This window comes from Hyla sarda, unplaced genomic scaffold, assembly GCF_029499605.1.
Source record: "Hyla sarda isolate aHylSar1 unplaced genomic scaffold, aHylSar1.hap1 scaffold_887, whole genome shotgun sequence".
NCBI classification, from domain to species: domain Eukaryota; kingdom Metazoa; phylum Chordata; class Amphibia; order Anura; family Hylidae; genus Hyla; species Hyla sarda.
The window spans coordinates 107,285-126,231 of record NW_026610916.1 but is presented as its reverse complement, the minus strand read 5'-3'; the positions used below and the strand labels follow the sequence as shown (position 1 = coordinate 126,231).

Sequence of the window (18,947 nt, the reverse complement as noted above, 5' to 3'; positions counted from 1 at the left end):
GCCCATTGCACTCCCACGGGGCCTTTTTAAATGCAATCCATAACCCGGATTTGCCAGGAACCCTTCTTACTCCTCCTACTTGCATGTGACACTGGGCTTAGGATCTGCATAGGAAACACACACACAAGCACACACCTACCTTTGTTGCCTGCAGATGCCTCCTTGGCTGTCCCCAAACGGTATCAAACCAACACCCACGGGAAGCTGTAAGCATAGAGGACATGCCTGCACCCCATTGGACTTACCTGTGTGGGTTAAATCCGGGTTATTTGACAACCTATGGCGGTGATGGTTCTGCTCAGGCAGAGCAGTGCTGATGCTCCTCATAAAGCTGTCGCTGCTGTGAAGGTTCTAGGTGACATCACAAATCCCTTTGGTTACATACACAACAAAGCTGGGTTGTTGTTGTTTACACTCTGCAAGGCCTGTGGAAGTGAGTGACATCATAGCACTGTAGTTCTGAGGGTTCAAGATGGATGCAACAATCTCCTGTTGCTTCTATGAAGGCCGTAATAGACGACATCACCAAACAGCTCCATAGTCACATACACAGCAAAGGAGAGATGTTGTTTACACCTAGTGATGTCAGTGGTATTGAGTGACATCACAGCACAGTGCTAAGGCTCCTGGGCCTGGACACAGCAGCGGCTGCAATATCTCAACGGAGAATACGTTTATATCTATGTGTGTGTGTGCGCATATATATATATATATATATATATATATATATATATATATATATATATTTCTCCGCCGAAATCACTTTTAAACCCATTTCCACCTTTTTTTCCCTTCTCTTCCTCTTACTTTTTTTTCACGTTTTTTTACGTTTTTCTCCTTTTCGCCTCTTTTCTGGGCGTATTATTCTTCTTTTTCTTCTTTTTTTTCGTCTAATGCATACCCCATCAGTGCAGCAATGCTTATTCAATACCGCCAGCAGATGGAGACACTGGGGGATAATTTTCTAAGGATTTATACTGATTTTTCCTGTCTGAATTTGTCGCACAGAAAGTTGCAGGCCAAATATGTGTGACATTTCTGCGACTTTAGCTTCTAGAGCATTTTTACAACATTATACATAGGTGCTGAATACATAAAAAGCGACTGTTCAGCGACAGACAAGTCGCATCGGCTGAAAGTAGGCCAGAATGTCAGTCCATGTTGGAGCAGGTTTAGATACAGTCTAAAGCATAGATCTCAAAGTCTGTGCACAGAATTTAGCAAGGGCCTCGCACCTTCTGATGCATCAGGTAGGTGCACAATAGCATAGCCTAACCCTCTGTACTTTGGTCTATATTGATGCGGGACATAGACAGCCAGCTGATGACCAATCCATTAGTGCAATGGATGGCTGGAAGCATTTGTCTTTGCCTTTGCAATACCACAGAAGCAATGCATGGTCAATGTACAGCAATGACACACCTGTGTGAACAGCCAGGAGACCCCCCCCCCCATGTTATGTTACATAGTTACATAGTTAGTACGGTCGAAAAAAGACATATGTCCATCACGTTCAACCAGGGAATTAAGGGGTAGGGGTGTGGCGCGATATTGGGGAAGGGATGAGATTTTATATTTCTTCATAAGCATTAATCTTATTTTGTCAATTAGGAACATTCAGCACCCACCCGCTATCAAGGCAGCTGCCTATCATGTCATGCCCTACCTGCACAGGTGTGCTGGCTACTCAAATGATCCAATTAAGGAGGCCATTTAGTCAGCAGCAGCAGAAGTCCTGTGCCTGGACGCTCCAACAGGGGCCAGACACAAGCAGAAGCAGAAGCAGCAGAAGCAGCAGCAGCACCACCTTTTGTTTTTTGGCTGCAGCAGCAGCAAGGCCCACAGGGCTGGCTAGCTGGCTAGCCAGCAAGCAGGTAGCAATGAAAGTAGGAATCTTTCTTTTTAACCCTGTAAGGGGGTGGTGCACTGTACCCGAAGATACTGCCATATCGGGTCAATGCATAGGGCGACGGAAGCAAGCTTCGAAATCGGCCCCCGTTCTCAAAAATCCATTTAATATATGGTCCCCAGATAGGGGACGTATCAGATATTAAACTGATAAGAACAGATACTACACTTGATCTTAGCCAAAAGGCCGAGAAGCGATAACCGTGAAAGGGGCGGGCCCAACAAGGTCCCCTTCATGGGCACTATCACTGCTTGCTGTCAGGGAGGCTGCCAGACAATTTTCCATGCACACTCTGGGCTGGGGGGCAGTCAACCACCAGTACACACAGCAGAACCTAAACCCATACCATTATTGCTAAGCAGCAAGACAGGGGCCCATTGCACTCCCACGGGGCCTTTTTAAATGCAATCCATAACCCGGATTTGCCAGGAACCCTTCTTACTCCTCCTACTTGCATGTGACACTGGGCTTAGGATCTGCATAGGAAACACACACACAAGCACACACCTACCTTTGTTGCCTGCAGATGCCTCCTTGGCTGTCCCCAAACGGTATCAAACCAACACCCACGGGAAGCTGTAAGCATAGAGGACATGCCTGCACCCCATTGGACTTACCTGTGTGGGTTAAATCCGGGTTATTTGACAACCTATGGCGGTGATGGTTCTGCTCAGGCAGAGCAGTGCTGATGCTCCTCATAAAGCTGTCGCTGCTGTGTAGGTTCTAGGTGACATCACAAATCCCTTTGCTTACATACACAACAAAGCTGGGTTGTTGTTGTTTACACTCTGCAAGGCCTGTGGAAGTGAGTGACATCATAGCACTGTAGTTCTGAGGGTTCAAGATGGATGCAACAATCTCCTGTTGCTTCTATGAAGGCCGTAATAGACGACATCACCAAACAGCTCCATAGTCACATACACAGCAAAGGAGAGATGTTGTTTACACCTAGTGATGTCAGTGGTATTGAGTGACATCACAGCACAGTGCTAAGGCTCCTGGGCCTGGACACAGCAGCGGCTGCAATATCTCAACGGAGAATACGTTTATATCTATGTGTGTGTGTGCGCATATATATATATATATATATATATATATATATATATATATATATTTCTCCGCCGAAATCACTTTTAAACCCATTTCCACCTTTTTTTCCCTTCTCTTCCTCTTACTTTTTTTTCACGTTTTTTTACGTTTTTCTCCTTTTCGCCTCTTTTCTGGGCGTATTATTCTTCTTTTTCTTCTTTTTTTTCGTCTAATGCATACCCCATCAGTGCAGCAATGCTTATTCAATACCGCCAGCAGATGGAGACACTGGGGGATAATTTTCTAAGGATTTATACTGATTTTTCCTGTCTGAATTTGTCGCACAGAAAGTTGCAGGCCAAATATGTGTGACATTTCTGCGACTTTAGCTTCTAGAGCATTTTTACAACATTATACATAGGTGCTGAATACATAAAAAGCGACTGTTCAGCGACAGACAAGTCGCATCGGCTGAAAGTAGGCCAGAATGTCAGTCCATGTTGGAGCAGGTTTAGATACAGTCTAAAGCATAGATCTCAAAGTCTGTGCACAGAATTTAGCAAGGGCCTCGCACCTTCTGATGCATCAGGTAGGTGCACAATAGCATAGCCTAACCCTCTGTACTTTGGTCTATATTGATGCGGGACATAGACAGCCAGCTGATGACCAATCCATTAGTGCAATGGATGGCTGGAAGCATTTGTCTTTGCCTTTGCAATACCACAGAAGCAATGCATGGTCAATGTACAGCAATGACACACCTGTGTGAACAGCCAGGAGACCCCCCCCCCCCCATGTTATGTTACATAGTTACATAGTTAGTACGGTCGAAAAAAGACATATGTCCATCACGTTCAACCAGGGAATTAAGGGGTAGGGGTGTGGCGCGATATTGGGGAAGGGATGAGATTTTATATTTCTTCATAAGCATTAATCTTATTTTGTCAATTAGGAACATTCAGCACCCACCCGCTATCAAGGCAGCTGCCTATCATGTCATGCCCTACCTGCACAGGTGTGCTGGCTACTCAAATGATCCAATTAAGGAGGCCATTTAGTCAGCAGCAGCAGAAGTCCTGTGCCTGGACGCTCCAACAGGGGCCAGACACAAGCAGAAGCAGCAGCACCAGAAGCAGCAGCAGCACCACCTTTTGTTTTTTGGCTGCAGCAGCAGCAAGGCCCACAGGGCTGGCTAGCTGGCTAGCCAGCAAGCAGGTAGCAATGAAAGTAGGAATCTTTCTTTTTAACCCTGTAAGGGGGTGGTGCACTGTACCCGAAGATACTGCCATATCGGGTCAATGCATAGGGCGACGGAAGCAAGCTTCGAAATCGGCCCCCGTTCTCAAAAATCCATTTAATATATGGTCCCCAGATAGGGGACGTATCAGATATTAAACTGATAAGAACAGATACTACACTTGATCTTAGCCAAAAGGCCGAGAAGCGATAACCGTGAAAGGGGCGGGCCCAACAAGGTCCCCTTCATGGGCACTATCACTGCTTGCTGTCAGGGAGGCTGCCAGACAATTTTCCATGCACACTCTGGGCTGGGGGGCAGTCAACCACCAGTACACACAGCAGAACCTAAACCCATACCATTATTGCTAAGCAGCAAGACAGGGGCCCATTGCACTCCCACGGGGCCTTTTTAAATGCAATCCATAACCCGGATTTGCCAGGAACCCTTCTTACTCCTCCTACTTGCATGTGACACTGGGCTTAGGATCTGCATAGGAAACACACACACAAGCACACACCTACCTTTGTTGCCTGCAGATGCCTCCTTGGCTGTCCCCAAACGGTATCAAACCAACACCCACGGGAAGCTGTAAGCATAGAGGACATGCCTGCACCCCATTGGACTTACCTGTGTGGGTTAAATCCGGGTTATTTGACAACCTATGGCGGTGATGGTTCTGCTCAGGCAGAGCAGTGCTGATGCTCCTCATAAAGCTGTCGCTGCTGTGAAGGTTCTAGGTGACATCACAAATCCCTTTGGTTACATACACAACAAAGCTGGGTTGTTGTTGTTTACACTCTGCAAGGCCTGTGGAAGTGAGTGACATCATAGCACTGTAGTTCTGAGGGTTCAAGATGGATGCAACAATCTCCTGTTGCTTCTATGAAGGCCGTAATAGACGACATCACCAAACAGCTCCATAGTCACATACACAGCAAAGGAGAGATGTTGTTTACACCTAGTGATGTCAGTGGTATTGAGTGACATCACAGCACAGTGCTAAGGCTCCTGGGCCTGGACACAGCAGCGGCTGCAATATCTCAACGGAGAATACGTTTATATCTATGTGTGTGTGTGCGCATATATATATATATATATATATATATATATATATATATATATATATATTTCTCCGCCGAAATCACTTTTAAACCCATTTCCACCTTTTTTTCCCTTCTCTTCCTCTTACTTTTTTTTCACGTTTTTTTACGTTTTTCTCCTTTTCGCCTCTTTTCTGGGCGTATTATTCTTCTTTTTCTTCTTTTTTTTCGTCTAATGCATACCCCATCAGTGCAGCAATGCTTATTCAATACCGCCAGCAGATGGAGACACTGGGGGATAATTTTCTAAGGATTTATACTGATTTTTCCTGTCTGAATTTGTCGCACAGAAAGTTGCAGGCCAAATATGTGTGACATTTCTGCGACTTTAGCTTCTAGAGCATTTTTACAACATTATACATAGGTGCTGAATACATAAAAAGCGACTGTTCAGCGACAGACAAGTCGCATCGGCTGAAAGTAGGCCAGAATGTCAGTCCATGTTGGAGCAGGTTTAGATACAGTCTAAAGCATAGATCTCAAAGTCTGTGCACAGAATTTAGCAAGGGCCTCGCACCTTCTGATGCATCAGGTAGGTGCACAATAGCATAGCCTAACCCTCTGTACTTTGGTCTATATTGATGCGGGACATAGACAGCCAGCTGATGACCAATCCATTAGTGCAATGGATGGCTGGAAGCATTTGTCTTTGCCTTTGCAATACCACAGAAGCAATGCATGGTCAATGTACAGCAATGACACACCTGTGTGAACAGCCAGGAGACCCCCCCCCCCCATGTTATGTTACATAGTTACATAGTTAGTACGGTCGAAAAAAGACATATGTCCATCACGTTCAACCAGGGAATTAAGGGGTAGGGGTGTGGCGCGATATTGGGGAAGGGATGAGATTTTATATTTCTTCATAAGCATTAATCTTATTTTGTCAATTAGGAACATTCAGCACCCACCCGCTATCAAGGCAGCTGCCTATCATGTCATGCCCTACCTGCACAGGTGTGCTGGCTACTCAAATGATCCAATTAAGGAGGCCATTTAGTCAGCAGCAGCAGAAGTCCTGTGCCTGGACGCTCCAACAGGGGCCAGACACAAGCAGAAGCAGAAGCAGCAGAAGCAGCAGCTGCACCACCTTTTGTTTTTTGGCTGCAGCAGCAGCAAGGCCCACAGGGCTGGCTAGCTGGCTAGCCAGCAAGCAGGTAGCAATGAAAGTAGGAATCTTTCTTTTTAACCCTGTAAGGGGGTGGTGCACTGTACCCGAAGATACTGCCATATCGGGTCAATGCATAGGGCGACGGAAGCAAGCTTCGAAATCGGCCCCCGTTCTCAAAAATCCATTTAATATATGGTCCCCAGATAGGGGACGTATCAGATATTAAACTGATAAGAACAGATACTACACTTGATCTTAGCCAAAAGGCCGAGAAGCGATAACCGTGAAAGGGGCGGGCCCAACAAGGTCCCCTTCATGGGCACTATCACTGCTTGCTGTCAGGGAGGCTGCCAGACAATTTTCCATGCACACTCTGGGCTGGGGGGCAGTCAACCACCAGTACACACAGCAGAACCTAAACCCATACCATTATTGCTAAGCAGCAAGACAGGGGCCCATTGCACTCCCACGGGGCCTTTTTAAATGCAATCCATAACCCGGATTTGCCAGGAACCCTTCTTACTCCTCCTACTTGCATGTGACACTGGGCTTAGGATCTGCATAGGAAACACACACACAAGCACACACCTACCTTTGTTGCCTGCAGATGCCTCCTTGGCTGTCCCCAAACGGTATCAAACCAACACCCACGGGAAGCTGTAAGCATAGAGGACATGCCTGCACCCCATTGGACTTACCTGTGTGAGTTAAATCCGGGTTATTTGACAACCTATGGCGGTGATGGTTCTGCTCAGGCAGAGCAGTGCTGATGCTCCTCATAAAGCTGTCGCTGCTGTGAAGGTTCTAGGTGACATCACAAATCCCTTTGGTTACATACACAACAAAGCTGGGTTGTTGTTGTTTACACTCTGCAAGGCCTGTGGAAGTGAGTGACATCATAGCACTGTAGTTCTGAGGGTTCAAGATGGATGCAACAATCTCCTGTTGCTTCTATGAAGGCCGTAATAGACGACATCACCAAACAGCTCCATAGTCACATACACAGCAAAGGAGAGATGTTGTTTACACCTAGTGATGTCAGTGGTATTGAGTGACATCACAGCACAGTGCTAAGGCTCCTGGGCCTGGACACAGCAGCGGCTGCAATATCTCAACGGAGAATACGTTTATATCTATGTGTGTGTGTGCGCATATATATATATATATATATATATATATATATATATATATATATATATTTCTCCGCCGAAATCACTTTTAAACCCATTTCCACCTTTTTTTCCCTTCTCTTCCTCTTACTTTTTTTTCACGTTTTTTTACGTTTTTCTCCTTTTCGCCTCTTTTCTGGGCGTATTATTCTTCTTTTTCTTCTTTTTTTTCGTCTAATGCATACCCCATCAGTGCAGCAATGCTTATTCAATACCGCCAGCAGATGGAGACACTGGGGGATAATTTTCTAAGGATTTATACTGATTTTTCCTGTCTGAATTTGTCGCACAGAAAGTTGCAGGCCAAATATGTGTGACATTTCTGCGACTTTAGCTTCTAGAGCATTTTTACAACATTATACATAGGTGCTGAATACATAAAAAGCGACTGTTCAGCGACAGACAAGTCGCATCGGCTGAAAGTAGGCCAGAATGTCAGTCCATGTTGGAGCAGGTTTAGATACAGTCTAAAGCATAGATCTCAAAGTCTGTGCACAGAATTTAGCAAGGGCCTCGCACCTTCTGATGCATCAGGTAGGTGCACAATAGCATAGCCTAACCCTCTGTACTTTGGTCTATATTGATGCGGGACATAGACAGCCAGCTGATGACCAATCCATTAGTGCAATGGATGGCTGGAAGCATTTGTCTTTGCCTTTGCAATACCACAGAAGCAATGCATGGTCAATGTACAGCAATGACACACCTGTGTGAACAGCCAGGAGACCCCCCCCCCCCATGTTATGTTACATAGTTACATAGTTAGTACGGTCGAAAAAAGACATATGTCCATCACGTTCAACCAGGGAATTAAGGGGTAGGGGTGTGGCGCGATATTGGGGAAGGGATGAGATTTTATATTTCTTCATAAGCATTAATCTTATTTTGTCAATTAGGAACATTCAGCACCCACCCGCTATCAAGGCAGCTGCCTATCATGTCATGCCCTACCTGCACAGGTGTGCTGGCTACTCAAATGATCCAATTAAGGAGGCCATTTAGTCAGCAGCAGCAGAAGTCCTGTGCCTGGACGCTCCAACAGGGGCCAGACACAAGCAGAAGCAGAAGCAGCAGAAGCAGCAGCAGCACCACCTTTTGTTTTTTGGCTGCAGCAGCAGCAAGGCCCACAGGGCTGGCTAGCTGGCTAGCCAGCAAGCAGGTAGCAATGAAAGTAGGAATCTTTCTTTTTAACCCTGTAAGGGGGTGGTGCACTGTACCCGAAGATACTGCCATATCGGGTCAATGCATAGGGCGACGGAAGCAAGCTTCGAAATCGGCCCCCGTTCTCAAAAATCCATTTAATATATGGTCCCCAGATAGGGGACGTATCAGATATTAAACTGATAAGAACAGATACTACACTTGATCTTAGCCAAAAGGCCGAGAAGCGATAACCGTGAAAGGGGCGGGCCCAACAAGGTCCCCTTCATGGGCACTATCACTCTTGCTGTCAGGGAGGCTGCCAGACAATTTTCCATGCACACTCTGGGCTGGGGGGCAGTCAACCACCAGTACACACAGCAGAACCTAAACCCATACCATTATTGCTAAGCAGCAAGACAGGGGCCCATTGCACTCCCACGGGGCCTTTTTAAATGCAATCCATAACCCGGATTTGCCAGGAACCCTTCTTACTCCTCCTACTTGCATGTGACACTGGGCTTAGGATCTGCATAGGAAACACACACACAAGCACACACCTACCTTTGTTGCCTGCAGATGCCTCCTTGGCTGTCCCCAAACGGTATCAAACCAACACCCACGGGAAGCTGTAAGCATAGAGGACATGCCTGCACCCCATTGGACTTACCTGTGTGGGTTAAATCCGGGTTATTTGACAACCTATGGCGGTGATGGTTCTGCTCAGGCAGAGCAGTGCTGATGCTCCTCATAAAGCTGTCGCTGCTGTGAAGGTTCTAGGTGACATCACAAATCCCTTTGGTTACATACACAACAAAGCTGGGTTGTTGTTGTTTACACTCTGCAAGGCCTGTGGAAGTGAGTGACATCATAGCACTGTAGTTCTGAGGGTTCAAGATGGATGCAACAATCTCCTGTTGCTTCTATGAAGGCCGTAATAGACGACATCACCAAACAGCTCCATAGTCACATACACAGCAAAGGAGAGATGTTGTTTACACCTAGTGATGTCAGTGGTATTGAGTGACATCACAGCACAGTGCTAAGGCTCCTGGGCCTGGACACAGCAGCGGCTGCAATATCTCAACGGAGAATACGTTTATATCTATGTGTGTGTGTGCGCATATATATATATATATATATATATATATATATATATATATATATTTCTCCGCCGAAATCACTTTTAAACCCATTTCCACCTTTTTTTCCCTTCTCTTCCTCTTACTTTTTTTTCACGTTTTTTTACGTTTTTCTCCTTTTCGCCTCTTTTCTGGGCGTATTATTCTTCTTTTTCTTCTTTTTTTTCGTCTAATGCATACCCCATCAGTGCAGCAATGCTTATTCAATACCGCCAGCAGATGGAGACACTGGGGGATAATTTTCTAAGGATTTATACTGATTTTTCCTGTCTGAATTTGTCGCACAGAAAGTTGCAGGCCAAATATGTGTGACATTTCTGCGACTTTAGCTTCTAGAGCATTTTTACAACATTATACATAGGTGCTGAATACATAAAAAGCGACTGTTCAGCGACAGACAAGTCGCATCGGCTGAAAGTAGGCCAGAATGTCAGTCCATGTTGGAGCAGGTTTAGATACAGTCTAAAGCATAGATCTCAAAGTCTGTGCACAGAATTTAGCAAGGGCCTCGCACCTTCTGATGCATCAGGTAGGTGCACAATAGCATAGCCTAACCCTCTGTACTTTGGTCTATATTGATGCGGGACATAGACAGCCAGCTGATGACCAATCCATTAGTGCAATGGATGGCTGGAAGCATTTGTCTTTGCCTTTGCAATACCACAGAAGCAATGCATGGTCAATGTACAGCAATGACACACCTGTGTGAACAGCCAGGAGACCCCCCCCCCCCCCCATGTTATGTTACATAGTTACATAGTTAGTACGGTCGAAAAAAGACATATGTCCATCACGTTCAACCAGGGAATTAAGGGGTAGGGGTGTGGCGCGATATTGGGGAAGGGATGAGATTTTATATTTCTTCATAAGCATTAATCTTATTTTGTCAATTAGGAACATTCAGCACCCACCCGCTATCAAGGCAGCTGCCTATCATGTCATGCCCTACCTGCACAGGTGTGCTGGCTACTCAAATGATCCAATTAAGGAGGCCATTTAGTCAGCAGCAGCAGAAGTCCTGTGCCTGGACGCTCCAACAGGGGCCAGACACAAGCAGAAGCAGAAGCAGCAGAAGCAGCAGCAGCACCACCTTTTGTTTTTTGGCTGCAGCAGCAGCAAGGCCCACAGGGCTGGCTAGCTGGCTAGCCAGCAAGCAGGTAGCAATGAAAGTAGGAATCTTTCTTTTTAACCCTGTAAGGGGGTGGTGCACTGTACCCGAAGATACTGCCATATCGGGTCAATGCATAGGGCGACGGAAGCAAGCTTCGAAATCGGCCCCCGTTCTCAAAAATCCATTTAATATATGGTCCCCAGATAGGGGACGTATCAGATATTAAACTGATAAGAACAGATACTACACTTGATCTTAGCCAAAAGGCCGAGAAGCGATAACCGTGAAAGGGGCGGGCCCAACAAGGTCCCCTTCATGGGCACTATCACTGCTTGCTGTCAGGGAGGCTGCCAGACAATTTTCCATGCACACTCTGGGCTGGGGGGCAGTCAACCACCAGTACACACAGCAGAACCTAAACCCATACCATTATTGCTAAGCAGCAAGACAGGGGCCCATTGCACTCCCACGGGGCCTTTTTAAATGCAATCCATAACCCGGATTTGCCAGGAACCCTTCTTACTCCTCCTACTTGCATGTGACACTGGGCTTAGGATCTGCATAGGAAACACACACACAAGCACACACCTACCTTTGTTGCCTGCAGATGCCTCCTTGGCTGTCCCCAAACGGTATCAAACCAACACCCACGGGAAGCTGTAAGCATAGAGGACATGCCTGCACCCCATTGGACTTACCTGTGTGGGTTAAATCCGGGTTATTTGACAACCTATGGCGGTGATGGTTCTGCTCAGGCAGAGCAGTGCTGATGCTCCTCATAAAGCTGTCGCTGCTGTGAAGGTTCTAGGTGACATCACAAATCCCTTTGGTTACATACACAACAAAGCTGGGTTGTTGTTGTTTACACTCTGCAAGGCCTGTGGAAGTGAGTGACATCATAGCACTGTAGTTCTGAGGGTTCAAGATGGATGCAACAATCTCCTGTTGCTTCTATGAAGGCCGTAATAGACGACATCACCAAACAGCTCCATAGTCACATACACAGCAAAGGAGAGATGTTGTTTACACCTAGTGATGTCAGTGGTATTGAGTGACATCACAGCACAGTGCTAAGGCTCCTGGGCCTGGACACAGCAGCGGCTGCAATATCTCAACGGAGAATACGTTTATATCTATGTGTGTGTGTGCGCATATATATATATATATATATATATATATTTCTCCGCCGAAATCACTTTTAAACCCATTTCCACCTTTTTTTCCCTTCTCTTCCTCTTACTTTTTTTTCACGTTTTTTTACGTTTTTCTCCTTTTCGCCTCTTTTCTGGGCGTATTATTCTTCTTTTTCTTCTTTTTTTTCGTCTAATGCATACCCCATCAGTGCAGCAATGCTTATTCAATACCGCCAGCAGATGGAGACACTGGGGGATAATTTTCTAAGGATTTATACTGATTTTTCCTGTCTGAATTTGTCGCACAGAAAGTTGCAGGCCAAATATGTGTGACATTTCTGCGACTTTAGCTTCTAGAGCATTTTTACAACATTATACATAGGTGCTGAATACATAAAAAGCGACTGTTCAGCGACAGACAAGTCGCATCGGCTGAAAGTAGGCCAGAATGTCAGTCCATGTTGGAGCAGGTTTAGATACAGTCTAAAGCATAGATCTCAAAGTCTGTGCACAGAATTTAGCAAGGGCCTCGCACCTTCTGATGCATCAGGTAGGTGCACAATAGCATAGCCTAACCCTCTGTACTTTGGTCTATATTGATGCGGGACATAGACAGCCAGCTGATGACCAATCCATTAGTGCAATGGATGGCTGGAAGCATTTGTCTTTGCCTTTGCAATACCACAGAAGCAATGCATGGTCAATGTACAGCAATGACACACCTGTGTGAACAGCCAGGAGACCCCCCCCCCCCCCATGTTATGTTACATAGTTACATAGTTAGTACGGTCGAAAAAAGACATATGTCCATCACGTTCAACCAGGGAATTAAGGGGTAGGGGTGTGGCGCGATATTGGGGAAGGGATGAGATTTTATATTTCTTCATAAGCATTAATCTTATTTTGTCAATTAGGAACATTCAGCACCCACCCGCTATCAAGGCAGCTGCCTATCATGTCATGCCCTACCTGCACAGGTGTGCTGGCTACTCAAATGATCCAATTAAGGAGGCCATTTAGTCAGCAGCAGCAGAAGTCCTGTGCCTGGACGCTCCAACAGGGGCCAGACACAAGCAGAAGCAGAAGCAGCAGAAGCAGCAGCAGCACCACCTTTTGTTTTTTGGCTGCAGCAGCAGCAAGGCCCACAGGGCTGGCTAGCTGGCTAGCCAGCAAGCAGGTAGCAATGAAAGTAGGAATCTTTCTTTTTAACCCTGTAAGGGGGTGGTGCACTGTACCCGAAGATACTGCCATATCGGGTCAATGCATAGGGCGACGGAAGCAAGCTTCGAAATCGGCCCCCGTTCTCAAAAATCCATTTAATATATGGTCCCCAGATAGGGGACGTATCAGATATTAAACTGATAAGAACAGATACTACACTTGATCTTAGCCAAAAGGCCGAGAAGCGATAACCGTGAAAGGGGCGGGCCCAACAAGGTCCCCTTCATGGGCACTATCACTGCTTGCTGTCAGGGAGGCTGCCAGACAATTTTCCATGCACACTCTGGGCTGGGGGGCAGTCAACCACCAGTACACACAGCAGAACCTAAACCCATACCATTATTGCTAAGCAGCAAGACAGGGGCCCATTGCACTCCCACGGGGCCTTTTTAAATGCAATCCATAACCCGGATTTGCCAGGAACCCTTCTTACTCCTCCTACTTGCATGTGACACTGGGCTTAGGATCTGCATAGGAAACACACACACAAGCACACACCTACCTTTGTTGCCTGCAGATGCCTCCTTGGCTGTCCCCAAACGGTATCAAACCAACACCCACGGGAAGCTGTAAGCATAGAGGACATGCCTGCACCCCATTGGACTTACCTGTGTGGGTTAAATCCGGGTTATTTGACAACCTATGGCGGTGATGGTTCTGCTCAGGCAGAGCAGTGCTGATGCTCCTCATAAAGCTGTCGCTGCTGTGAAGGTTCTAGGTGACATCACAAATCCCTTTGGTTACATACACAACAAAGCTGGGTTGTTGTTGTTTACACTCTGCAAGGCCTGTGGAAGTGAGTGACATCATAGCACTGTAGTTCTGAGGGTTCAAGATGGATGCAACAATCTCCTGTTGCTTCTATGAAGGCCGTAATAGACGACATCACCAAACAGCTCCATAGTCACATACACAGCAAAGGAGAGATGTTGTTTACACCTAGTGATGTCAGTGGTATTGAGTGACATCACAGCACAGTGCTAAGGCTCCTGGGCCTGGACACAGCAGCGGCTGCAATATCTCAACGGAGAATACGTTTATATCTATGTGTGTGTGTGCGCATATATATATATATATATATATATATATATATATATATATATATTTCTCCGCCGAAATCACTTTTAAACCCATTTCCACCTTTTTTTCCCTTCTCTTCCTCTTACTTTTTTTTCACGTTTTTTTACGTTTTTCTCCTTTTCGCCTCTTTTCTGGGCGTATTATTCTTCTTTTTCTTCTTTTTTTTCGTCTAATGCATACCCCATCAGTGCAGCAATGCTTATTCAATACCGCCAGCAGATGGAGACACTGGGGGATAATTTTCTAAGGATTTATACTGATTTTTCCTGTCTGAATTTGTCGCACAGAAAGTTGCAGGCCAAATATGTGTGACATTTCTGCGACTTTAGCTTCTAGAGCATTTTTACAACATTATACATAGGTGCTGAATACATAAAAAGCGACTGTTCAGCGACAGACAAGTCGCATCGGCTGAAAGTAGGCCAGAATGTCAGTCCATGTTGGAGCAGGTTTAGATACAGTCTAAAGCATAGATCTCAAAGTCTGTGCACAGAATTTAGCAAGGGCCTCGCACCTTCTGATGCATCAGGTAGGTGCACAATAGCATAGCCTAACCCTCTGTACTTTGGTCTATATTGATGCGGGACATAGACAGCCAGCTGATGACCAATCCATTAGTGCAATGGATGGCTGGAAGCATTTGTCTTTGCCTTTGCAATACCACAGAAGCAATGCATGGTCAATGTACAGCAATGACACACCTGTGTGAACAGCCAGGAGACCCCCCCCCCCCCCCATGTTATGTTACATAGTTACATAGTTAGTACGGTCGAAAAAAGACATATGTCCATCACGTTCAACCAGGGAATTAAGGGGTAGGGGTGTGGCGCGATATTGGGGAAGGGATGAGATTTTATATTTCTTCATAAGCATTAATCTTATTTTGTCAATTAGGAACATTCAGCACCCACCCGCTATCAAGGCAGCTGCCTATCATGTCATGCCCTACCTGCACAGGTGTGCTGGCTACTCAAATGATCCAATTAAGGAGGCCATTTAGTCAGCAGCAGCAGAAGTCCTGTGCCTGGACGCTCCAACAGGGGCCAGACACAAGCAGAAGCAGAAGCAGCAGAAGCAGCAGCAGCACCACCTTTTGTTTTTTGGCTGCAGCAGCAGCAAGGCCCACAGGGCTGGCTAGCTGGCTAGCCAGCAAGCAGGTAGCAATGAAAGTAGGAATCTTTCTTTTTAACCCTGTAAGGGGGTGGTGCACTGTACCCGAAGATACTGCCATATCGGGTCAATGCATAGGGCGACGGAAGCAAGCTTCGAAATCGGCCCCCGTTCTCAAAAATCCATTTAATATATGGTCCCCAGATAGGGGACGTATCAGATATTAAACTGATAAGAACAGATACTACACTTGATCTTAGCCAAAAGGCCGAGAAGCGATAACCGTGAAAGGGGCGGGCCCAACAAGGTCCCCTTCATGGGCACTATCACTGCTTGCTGTCAGGGAGGCTGCCAGACAATTTTCCATGCACACTCTGGGCTGGGGGGCAGTCAACCACCAGTACACACAGCAGAACCTAAACCCATACCATTATTGCTAAGCAGCAAGACAGGGGCCCATTGCACTCCCACGGGGCCTTTTTAAATGCAATCCATAACCCGGATTTGCCAGGAACCCTTCTTACTCCTCCTACTTGCATGTGACACTGGGCTTAGGATCTGCATAGGAAACACACACACAAGCACACACCTACCTTTGTTGCCTGCAGATGCCTCCTTGGCTGTCCCCAAACGGTATCAAACCAACACCCACGGGAAGCTGTAAGCATAGAGGACATGCCTGCACCCCATTGGACTTACCTGTGTGGGTTAAATCCGGGTTATTTGACAACCTATGGCGGTGATGGTTCTGCTCAGGCAGAGCAGTGCTGATGCTCCTCATAAAGCTGTCGCTGCTGTGAAGGTTCTAGGTGACATCACAAATCCCTTTGGTTACATACACAACAAAGCTGGGTTGTTGTTGTTTACACTCTGCAAGGCCTGTGGAAGTGAGTGACATCATAGCACTGTAGTTCTGAGGGTTCAAGATGGATGCAACAATCTCCTGTTGCTTCTATGAAGGCCGTAATAGACGACATCACCAAACAGCTCCATAGTCACATACACAGCAAAGGAGAGATGTTGTTTACACCTAGTGATGTCAGTGGTATTGAGTGACATCACAGCACAGTGCTAAGGCTCCTGGGCCTGGACACAGCAGCGGCTGCAATATCTCAACGGAGAATACGTTTATATCTATGTGTGTGTGTGCGCATATATATATATATATATATATATATATATATATATATATATATTTCTCCGCCGAAATCACTTTTAAACCCATTTTTTCCACCTTTTTTTCCCTTCTCTTCCTCTTACTTTTTTTTCACGTTTTTTTACGTTTTTCTCCTTTTCGCCTCTTTTCTGGGCGTATTATTCTTCTTTTTCTTCTTTTTTTTCGTCTAATGCATACCCCATCAGTGCAGCAATGCTTATTCAATACCGCCAGCAGATGGAGACACTGGGGGATAATTTTCTAAGGATTTATACTGATTTTTCCTGTCTGAATTTGTCGCACAGAAAGTTGCAGGCCAAATATGTGTGACATTTCTGCGACTTTAGCTTGCATTTTTACAACATTATACATAGGTGCTGAATACATAAAAAGCGACTGTTCAGCGACAGACAAGTCGCATCGGCTGAAAGTAGGCCAGAATGTCAGTCCATGTTGGAGCAGGTTTAGATACAGTCTAAAGCATAGATCTCAAAGTCTGTGCACAGAATTTAGCAAGGGCCTCGCACCTTCTGATGCATCAGGTAGGTGCACAATAGCATAGCCTAACCCCTCTGTACTTTGGTCTATATTGATGCGGGACATAGACAGCCAGCTGATGACCAATCCATTAGTGCAATGGATGGCTGGAAGCATTTGTCTTTGCCTTTGCAAATACCACAGAAGCAATGCATGGTCAATGTACAGCAATGACACACCTGTGTGAACAGCCAGGAGACCCCCCCCCCCCATGTTATGTTACATAGTTACATAGTTAGTACGGTCGAAAAAAGACATATGTCCATCACGTTCAACCAGGGAATTAAGGGGTAGGGGTGTGGCGCGATATTGGGGAAGGGATGAGATTTTATATTTCTTCATAAGCATTAATCTTATTTTGTCAATTAGGAACATTCAGCACCCACCCGCTATCAAGGCAGCTGCCTATCATGTCATGCCCTACCCTGCACAGGTGTGCTGGCTACTCAAATGATCCAATTAAGGAGGCCATTTAGTCAGCAGCAGCAGAAGTCCTGTGCCTGGACGCTCCAACAGGGGCCAGACACAAGCAGAAGCAGAAGCAGCAGAAGCAGCAGCAGCACCACCTTTTGTTTTTTGGCTGCAGCAGCAGCAAGGCCCACAGGGCTGGCTAGCTGGCTAGCCAGCAAGCAGGTAGCAATGAAAGTAGGAATCTTTCTTTTTAACCCTGTAAGGGGGTGGTGCACTGTACCCGAAGATACTGCCATATCGGGTCAATGCATAGGGCGACGGAAGCAAGCTTCGAAATCGGCCCCCGTTCTCAAAAATCCATTTAATATATGGTCCCCAGATAGGGGACGTATCAGATATTAAACTGATAAGAACAGATACTACACTTGATCTTAGCCAAAAGGCCGAGAAGCGATAACCGTGAAAGGGGCGGGCCCAACAAGGTCCCCTTCATGGGCACTATCACTGCTTGCTGTCAGGGAGGCTGCCAGACAATTTTCCATGCACACTCTGGGCTGGGGGGCAGTCAACCACCAGTACACACAGCAGAACCTAAACCCATACCATTATTGCTAAGCAGCAAGACAGGGGCCCATTGCACTCCCACGGGGCCCTTTTTAAATGCAATCCATAACCCGGATTTGCCAGGAACCCTTCTTACTCCTCCTACTTGCATGTGACACTGGGCTTAGGATCTGCATAGGAAACACACACACAAGCACACACCTACCTTTGTTGCCTGCAGATGCCTCCTTGGCTGTCCCCAAACGGTATCAAACCAACACCCACGGGAAGCTGTAAGCATAGAGGACATGCCTGCACCCCATTGGACTTACCTGTGTGGGTTAAATCCGGGTTATTTGACAACCTATGGCGGTGATGGTTCTGCTCAGGCAGAGCAGTGCTGATGCTCCTCATAAAGCTGTCGCTGCTGTGAAGGTTCTAGGTGACATCACAAATCCCTTTGGTTACATACACAACAAAGCTGGGTTGTTGTTGTTTACACTCTGCAAGGCCTGTGGAAGTGAGTGACATCATAGCACTGTAGTTCTGAGGGTTCAAGATGGATGCAACAATCTCCTGTTGCTTCTATGAAGGCCGTAATAGACGACATCACCAAACAGCTCCATAGTCACATACACAGCAAAGGAGAGATGTTGTTTACACCTAGTGATGTCAGTGGTATTGAGTGACATCACAGCACAGTGCTAAGGCTCCTGGGCCTGGACACAGCAGCGGCTGCAATATCTCAACGGAGAATACGTTTATATCTATGTGTGTGTGTGCGCATATATATATATATATATAT

General features: G+C 46.2%; 8 non-coding genes across 8 annotated transcripts; all 8 read right to left on the bottom strand.

Annotated features, from left to right (window-relative positions):
* Positions 1-1,916: 1,916 nt before the first annotated feature.
* Positions 1,917-2,107, bottom strand: LOC130348817 (U2 spliceosomal RNA). The gene has a single exon (XR_008886298.1). It is a non-coding gene; the product is annotated as a U2 spliceosomal RNA (small nuclear RNA).
* Positions 2,108-4,195: 2,088 nt separating this feature from the next.
* LOC130348816 (U2 spliceosomal RNA) lies at positions 4,196-4,386 on the bottom strand. Its single transcript, XR_008886297.1, has one exon. It is a non-coding gene; the product is annotated as a U2 spliceosomal RNA (small nuclear RNA).
* Positions 4,387-6,477: 2,091 nt separating this feature from the next.
* On the bottom strand, positions 6,478-6,668 carry LOC130348815 (U2 spliceosomal RNA). The gene has a single exon (XR_008886296.1). It is a non-coding gene; the product is annotated as a U2 spliceosomal RNA (small nuclear RNA).
* Positions 6,669-8,759: 2,091 nt separating this feature from the next.
* On the bottom strand, positions 8,760-8,950 carry LOC130348814 (U2 spliceosomal RNA). The gene has a single exon (XR_008886295.1). It is a non-coding gene; the product is annotated as a U2 spliceosomal RNA (small nuclear RNA).
* A 2,089-nt stretch (positions 8,951-11,039) lies between these two features.
* LOC130348812 (U2 spliceosomal RNA) lies at positions 11,040-11,230 on the bottom strand. The gene has a single exon (XR_008886294.1). It is a non-coding gene; the product is annotated as a U2 spliceosomal RNA (small nuclear RNA).
* A 2,073-nt stretch (positions 11,231-13,303) lies between these two features.
* Positions 13,304-13,494, bottom strand: LOC130348811 (U2 spliceosomal RNA). The gene has a single exon (XR_008886293.1). It is a non-coding gene; the product is annotated as a U2 spliceosomal RNA (small nuclear RNA).
* A 2,090-nt stretch (positions 13,495-15,584) lies between these two features.
* Positions 15,585-15,775, bottom strand: LOC130348810 (U2 spliceosomal RNA). The gene has a single exon (XR_008886292.1). It is a non-coding gene; the product is annotated as a U2 spliceosomal RNA (small nuclear RNA).
* A 2,088-nt stretch (positions 15,776-17,863) lies between these two features.
* Positions 17,864-18,054, bottom strand: LOC130348808 (U2 spliceosomal RNA). The gene has a single exon (XR_008886290.1). It is a non-coding gene; the product is annotated as a U2 spliceosomal RNA (small nuclear RNA).
* Positions 18,055-18,947: the final 893 nt, after the last annotated feature.